Raw genomic sequence first — 7,500 nt, forward strand, 5'->3', positions numbered from 1 at the left:
CTCTGGAAGTGCCACAGAGGTAGGAAGCGGCAGACGTGGACGGGGCAGCCGCCTGCCGGCCCTCCTCCAGCCCCTCTGGAAGCCACCTGCCTGTAGAAGCAGAAAACGGGGCCGTAGGGGCTTCCCCCAGTGGCCGCCATAGCGCCCCCTAGCCTGGGTAGCCGTTGCCGGGCAGCCGCCTGCCGGCCCTCCTCCAGCCCCTCTGGAAGCCACGTGCAGGTAGAAGCAGAAAACAGGGCCGTAGGGGCTTCCCCAAGTGGCCGCCATAGCGCCCCCTAGCCTGGGTAGCCGTTGCCGGGCAACCGCCTGCCGGCCCTCCTCCAGCCCCTCTGGAAGCCACGTGCAGGTAGAAGCAGAAAACAGGGCCGTAGGGGCTTCCCCCAGTGGCCGCCATAGCGCCCCCTAGCCTGGGTAGCCGTTGCCGGGCAACCGCCTGCCGGCCCTCCCTCCAGCCCCTCTGGAAGCCACCTGCCTGTAGAAGCAGAAAACGGGGCCGTAGGGGCTTCCTCCAGTGGCCGCTATAGCGCCCCCTAGCCTGGGTAGCCGTTGCCGGGCAACCGCCTGCCGGCCCTCCGGGAGGGGGCGGGGGGGTGGGCCGCTGCCGACACCGTGCCGGAACGGCTCACTGTTGCCGGGCAGCCACCTGCCGGCTTCCCCTTCCCTCTCTCTGGAAGCCACTCTCTCAGAGAACCAGCAGGAGGCGCTGTGGGGGCCGCCCGCGTGACCGGGGAGGAGCCTCCGAGGCGGGGAGCCCGAAAACCCACTTTGGTTCCGGAGCTCCAGGAGGGCGGGTCGGCCCGCTTCGGCTATCCGGGATCGGTGCTTCGTGGCTGGGCAGCGGACGGCCGGAGGGCCCCCTCTCCACCTCCAGAGTGAGTGAGACTCTTGTCCAAAAAAAAAAACAAAAAAAAAAAAAAAAACAACAACACACAACCCCGTGTCGGTTCCGGGCGGAGAGGCCGAACACGCGCTGGCCGTGTACGACCGTCTGCACTGGTGCTCGTATGCGCTCGGGCGGCAGGCCGGCCTCTCCCTCTGGAAGCACAGACTTCCAGCAGGTAGAGGCCAAATACCAGCTAAAAGTGTCCGACGGCAGGCGCTCGTCGGTCGGATTGGCTTAAGCGCATTGTGTGGGGCCTCTGGAGGTCTCCTTCGACAGAGCCCAATCCATATATATGTGATGACAGTCGCCCGTTTCTCCCCCGTTACCTTTCCTCGTCCTCCGGTGGTCTGGCACCGGGGAAATGGCGCCCTCTCGAGGATGCTGCCGGTATTGCAATTTTATTAGCGCCCCTCGTGGATTGAGCTGGTATTTCATGCAGAATCACATCAGCGGCGCTGGGTGAGACTCGGGGCGGCCCGTGGCGGGCCACGGCGGCCCGGTTCGGCTCAGACCCCGCCCGGCAACGCAGCGGGGCCCCTCTGGGCTCCGCCGGAGCCCCTTTTGCCCCATTTTTGAGCAAAATGACAGCTTTTTAAGGCCCAAAGCGGAGCCTGGGAGCAGGAGGGTGAGCCAGCTCCTGCGTAGCATTAGCATGCAGGGACACAGCCTCGGCAGGCAGGGGCTTAGCATTAGCCTGCGGGGACCCGGGCCGGGCAGCCAGGCACTTACACCCAGCCTGGAGGGACCCGGGCCGGGCAGGCAGGGACTTACACCCAGGCTGCAGGGCCCCGGGCTGGGCAGCCGGGCACCCAGCCCCAGCCTGGGGGTCCCCGGGCCAGGCAGCCAGGCACCCCGCCCCAGCCTGCAGGGCCCCAGGCTGGGCAGGCAGGGACTTACACCCAGGCTGCAGGGCCCCGGGCTGGGCAGGCAGGGACTTACACCCAGGCTGCAGGGCCCCAGGCTGGGCAGCCGGGCACCCAGCCCCAGCCTGGGGGTCCCCGGGCCAGGCAGCCAGGCACCCCGCCCCAGCCTGCAGGGCCCCAGGCTGGGCAGGCAGGGACTTACACCCAGGCTGCAGGGCCCCAGGCTGGGCAGCCGGGCACCCAGCCCCAGCCTGGGGGTCCCCGGGCCAGGCAGCCAGGCACCCCGCCCCAGCCTGCAGGGCCCCAGGCTGGGCAGGCAGGGACTTACACCCAGGCTGCAGGGCCCCAGGCTGGGCAGCCGGGCACCCAGCCCCAGCCTGGGGGTCCCCGGGCCAGGCAGCCAGGCACCCCGCCCCAGCCTGCAGGGCCCCAGGCTGGGCAGGCAGGGACTTACACCCAGGCTGCAGGGCCCCAGGCTGGGCAGCCGGGCACCCAGCCCCAGCCTGGGGGTCCCCGGGCCAGGCAGCCAGGCACCCCGCCCCAGCCTGCAGGGCCCCAGGCTGGGCAGCCAGGCACCCAGCCCCAGCCTGGGGGGCCCCAGCCCAGGCAGCCAGGGACTTAGCGTTAGCCTGCGGAGCCCCAGCCCAGGCAGCCAGGGACTTAGCGTTAGCCTGCGGAGCCCCAGGCTGGGCAGCCAGGCACCCAGCCCCAGCCTGGGGGCCCCCAGCCAGGGCAGCCAGGCACCCAGCCCCAGCCTGGGGGGCCCCAGCCAGGGCAGCCAGGGACTTAGCATTAGCCTGCGGAGCCCCAGCCAGGGCAGCCAGGCACCCAGCCCCAGCCTGGGGGGCCCCAGCCAGGGCAGCCAGGGACTTAGCATTAGCCTGCGGAGCCCCAGCCCAGGCAGCCAGGGACTTAGCATTAGCCTGCGGAGCCCCAGCCCAGGCAGCCAGGGACTTAGCATTAGCCTGCGGAGCCCCAGCCCAGGCAGCCAGGGACTTAGCGTTAGCCTGCGGAGCCCCAGGCTGGGCAGCCAGGCACCCAGCCCCAGCCTGGGGGCCCCCAGCCAGGGCAGCCAGGCACCCAGCCCCAGCCTGGGGGGCCCCAGCCAGGGCAGCCAGGGACTTAGCATAAGCCTGCGGAGCCCCAGCCCTGGCAGCCAGGCACTTAGCGTTAGCCTGCGGAGCCCCAGCCCTGGCAGTCAGGGACTTACACCCAGGCTGCGGAGCCCCAGCCCAGGCAGGCAGTGACTTAGCATTAGCCTGCGGAGCCCCAGCCCAGGCAGCCAGGGACTTAGCATTAGCCTGCGGAGCCCCAGCCCAGGCAGCCAGGGACTTAGCATAAGCCTGCGGAGCCCCAGCCCTGGCAGCCAGGCACTTAGCGTTAGCCTGCGGAGCCCCAGCCCTGGCAGTCAGGGACTTTACCCTAGCCTGGAGGGCCCCACGCTGGGCAGGCAGGGACTTTACCCCAGCTTGCGGGGCCCCAGCCAGGGCAGCCAGGCACCCCGGCCCAGCCTGGGGGGCCCCAGTCCAGGCAGCCAGGGACTTATACCCAGGCTGCGGGGCCCCAGCCCAGGCAGCCAGGCACCCAGCCCCAGCCTGGGGGGGCCCCAGCCCGGGCAGCCAGGGACTTACACCCAGCCCTCAGGGCCCCAGTCCAGGCAGCCAGGCACCCAGCCCCAGCCTGGGGGGCCCCAGCCCAGGCAGCCAGGGACTTAGCATTAGCCTGCGGAGCCCCAGCCCTGGCAGGCAGCACCCAGCCCCAGCCTGCGGGGCCCCAGCCAGGGCAGCCAGGCACTTACACCCAGGCTGCGGGGCCCCAGCCCAGACAGCCAGGCACCCAGCCCCAGCCTGGGGGGCCCCAGCCCAGGCAGCCAGGGACTTACACCCAGCCCTCAGGACCCCAGTCCAGGCAGCCAGGGACTTACACCCAGCCCTGGGGGGCCCCAGCCCGGGCAGCCAGGCACCCAGCCCCAGCCTGGGGGGCCCCAGCCCAGGCAGCCAGGGACTTACACCCAGGCTGCAGGGCCCCAGGCTGGGCAGGCAGTGACTTAGCATTAGCCTGGGGGGCCCCAGCCCAGGCAGCCAGGGACTTACACCCAGCCCTGGGGGGCCCCAGCCCGGGCAGCCAGGCACCCAGCCCCAGCCTGGGGGGCCCCAGCCCAGGCAGCCAGGCACTTACACCCAGCCCTGGGGGGCCCCAGCCCGGGCAGCCAGGCACCCAGCCCCAGCCTGCGGGGCCCCAGCCCTGGCAGTCAGGCACCCAGCCCCAGCCCAGGCAGCCAGGGACTTAGCCTCAGCCTGCGGGGCCCCAGCCCAGGCAGCCAGGGACTTAGCATTAGCCTGCGGAGCCCCAGCCCTGGCAGCCAGGGACTTACACCCAGCCCTCAGGACCCCAGTCCAGGCAGCCAGGCACTTACACCCAGCCCTGGGGGGCCCCAGCCCGGGCAGCCAGGCACCCAGCCCCAGCCTGGGGGGGCCGCAGCCCAGGCAGCCAGGGACTTAGCATTAGCCTGCGGATCCCCAGCCCAGGCAGCCAGGCACTTAGTGTTAGCCTGCGGGGCCCCAGCCCTGGCAGTCAGGGACTTTACCCTAGCCTGGAGGGCCCCAGGCTGGGCAGGCAGGGACTTTACCCCTGCCTGCGGGGCCCCAGTCCAGGCAGCCAGGCACTTACACCCAGGCTGCGGGGCCCCAGCCCAGACAGCCAGGCACCCAGCCCCAGCCTGGGGGGCCGCAGCCCAGGCAGCCAGGGACTTAGCATTAGCCTGCGGAGCCCCAGCCCTGGCAGCCAAGGACTTAGCATTAGCCTGCGGGGCCCCAGCCCTGGCAGTCAGGGACTTTACCCTAGCCTGGAGGGCCCCAGGCTGGGCAGGCAGGGACTTTACCCCAGCCTGCGGGGCCCCAGGCCGGGCAGCCAGGGACTTACACCCAGCCCTGGGGGGCCCCAGCCCAGGCAGACAGGGACTTACACCCAGCCCTGGGGGGCCCCAGCCCAGGCAGACAGGGACTTACACCCAGCCCTGGGGGGCCCCAGCCCGGGCAGCCAGGCACCCAGCCCCAGCCTGGGGGGCCCCAGCCCAGGCAGCCAGGGACTTACACCCAGCCCTCAGGGCCCCAGTCCAGGCAGCCAGGCACTTACACCCAGCCTGGGGGGCCCCAGCCCGGGCAGCCAGGCACCCAGCCCCAGCCTGCGGGGCCCCAGGCTGGGCAGGCAGGGACTTACACCCAGCCCTCAGGGCCCCAGTCCAGGCAGCCAGGCACTTACACCCAGCCTGGGGGGCCCCAGCCCAGGCAGCCAGGCACCCAGCCCCAGCCTGCGGAGCCCCAGTCCAGGCAGTCAGGGACTTTACCCTAGCCTGCGGGGCCCCAGCCCGGACAGCCAGGGACTTAGCCTCAGCCTGCGGGGCCCCAGCCCTGGCAGCCAGGGACTTAGCATTAGCCTGCGGATCCCAGCCCTGGCAGCCAGGCACTTAGTGTTAGCCTGCGGGGCCCCAGCCCTGGCAGCCAGGGACTTAGCGTTAGCCTGCGGAGCCCCAGCCCTGGCAGCCAGGCACTTAGTGTTAGCCTGCGGGGCCCCAGCCCTGGCAGCCAGGGACTTAGCGTTAGCCTGCGGAGCCCCAGCCCTGGCAGCCAGGCACTTAGTGTTAGCCTGCGGGGCCCCAGCCCGGGAATCCAGGGACTTACACCCAGCCTGCGGGGCCCCAGCCCAGGCAGCCAGGGACTTTTACCTAGCCTGGGGGGCCCCAGCCCAGGCAGCCAGGCACTTAGCATTAGCCTGCGGAGCCCCAGCCCTGGCAGTCAGGGACTTTACCCTAGCCTGGAGGGCCCCAGGCTGGGCAGGCAGGGACTTTACCCCAGCCTGCGGGGCCCCAGGCCGGGCAGCCAGGGACTTACACCCAGCCCTGGGGGGGCCCCAGCCCAGGCAGCCAGGGACTTACACCCAGCCCTGGGGGGCCCCAGCCCGGGCAGCCGGGAACCCAGCCCCAGCCTGGGGGGCCCCAGCCCAGGCAGCCAGGGACTTAGCATAAGCCTGCGGAGCCCCAGCCCTGGCAGCCAGGCACTTAGCGTTAGCCTGCGGAGCCCCAGCCCAGGCAGCCAGGGACTTATAACCAGGCTGCGGGGCCCCAGCCCAGGCAGCCAGGCACCCAGCCCCAGCCTGGGGGGCCCCAGCCAGGGCAGCCAGGGACTTAGCATTAGCCTGCGGAGCCCCAGCCAGGGCAGCCAGGCACCCAGCCCCAGCCTGCGGGGCCCCAGCCAGGGCAGCCAGGGACTTAGCATTAGCCTGCGGAGCCCCAGCCAGGGCAGCCAGGCACCCAGCCCCAGCCTGGGGGGCCCCAGCCAGGGCAGCCAGGGACTTAGCATTAGCCTGCGGAGCCCCAGCCCAGGCAGCCAGGGACTTACACCCAGCCCTCAGGGCCCCAGTCCAGGCAGCCAGAGACCCAGCCCCAGCCTGCGGGGCCCCAGGCCGGGCAGCCAGGGACTTACACCCAGCCCTCAGGGCCCCAGTCCAGGCAGCCAGGCACTTAGCGTTAGCCTGCGGAGCCCCAGCCCAGGCAGCCAGGGACTTATACCCAGGCTGCGGGGCCCCAGCCCAGGCAGCCAGGCACCCAGCCCCAGCCTGGGGGGCCCCAGGCTGGGCAGGCGGGGACTTACACCCAGCCCTCAGGGCCCCAGTCCAGGCAGCCAGGCACTTACACCCAGCCTGGGGGGCCCCAGGCCGGGCAGCCAGGGACTTACACCCAGCCCTGGGGGGGCCCCAGCCCAGGCAGCCAGGGACTTACACCCAGCCCTGGGGGGCCCCAGCCCGGGCAGCCGGGAACCCAGCCCCAGCCTGGGGGGCCCCAGCCCAGGCAGCCAGGGACTTAGCATAAGCCTGCGGAGCCCCAGCCCTGGCAGCCAGGCACTTAGCGTTAGCCTGCGGAGCCCCAGCCCAGGCAGCCAGGGACTTATAACCAGGCTGCGGGGCCCCAGCCCAGGCAGCCAGGCACCCAGCCCCAGCCTGGGGGGCCCCAGCCAGGGCAGCCAGGGACTTAGCATTAGCCAGCGGAGCCCCAGCCCTGGCAGTCAGGGACTTTACCCTAGCCTGGAGGGCCCCACGCTGGGCAGGCAGGGACTTTACCCCAGCTTGCGGGGCCCCAGCCAGGGCAGCCAGGCACCCCGGCCCAGCCTGGGGGGCCCCAGTCCAGGCAGCCAGGGACTTATACCCAGGCTGCGGGGCCCCAGCCCTGGCAGCCAGGGACTTACACCCAGCCCTCAGGGCCCCAGCCCAGGCAGCCAGGCACTTAGCGTTAGCCTGCGGAGCCCCAGCCCAGGCAGCCAGGGACTTATACCCAGGCTGCGGGGCCCCAGCCCAGGCAGCCAGGCACCCAGCCCCAGCCTGCGGGGGCCCCAGGCTGGGCAGGCAGGGACTTTACCCCAGCCTGCGGGGCCCCAGGCCGGGCAGCCAGGGACTTACACCCAGCCCTCAGGGCCCCAGTCCAGGCAGCCAGGCACTTAGCGTTAGCCTGCGGAGCCCCAGCCCAGGCAGCCAGGGACTTATACCCAGGCTGCGGGGCCCCAGCCCAGGCAGCCAGGCACCCAGCCCCAGCCCCAGCCTGCGGGGCCCCAGCCCTGGCAGTCAGGGACTTTACCCTAGCCTGGAGGGCCCCAGCCAGGGCAGCCAGGCACTTACACCCAGGCTGCGGGGCCCCAGCACAGACAGCCAGGCACCCAGCCCCAGCCTGGGGGGCCCCAGCCCGGGCAGCCAGGGACTTACACC

The sequence above is a fragment of the Antennarius striatus genome, unplaced genomic scaffold (assembly GCF_040054535.1).
Source record: "Antennarius striatus isolate MH-2024 unplaced genomic scaffold, ASM4005453v1 scaffold_32, whole genome shotgun sequence".
NCBI lineage: Eukaryota > Metazoa > Chordata > Actinopteri > Lophiiformes > Antennariidae > Antennarius > Antennarius striatus.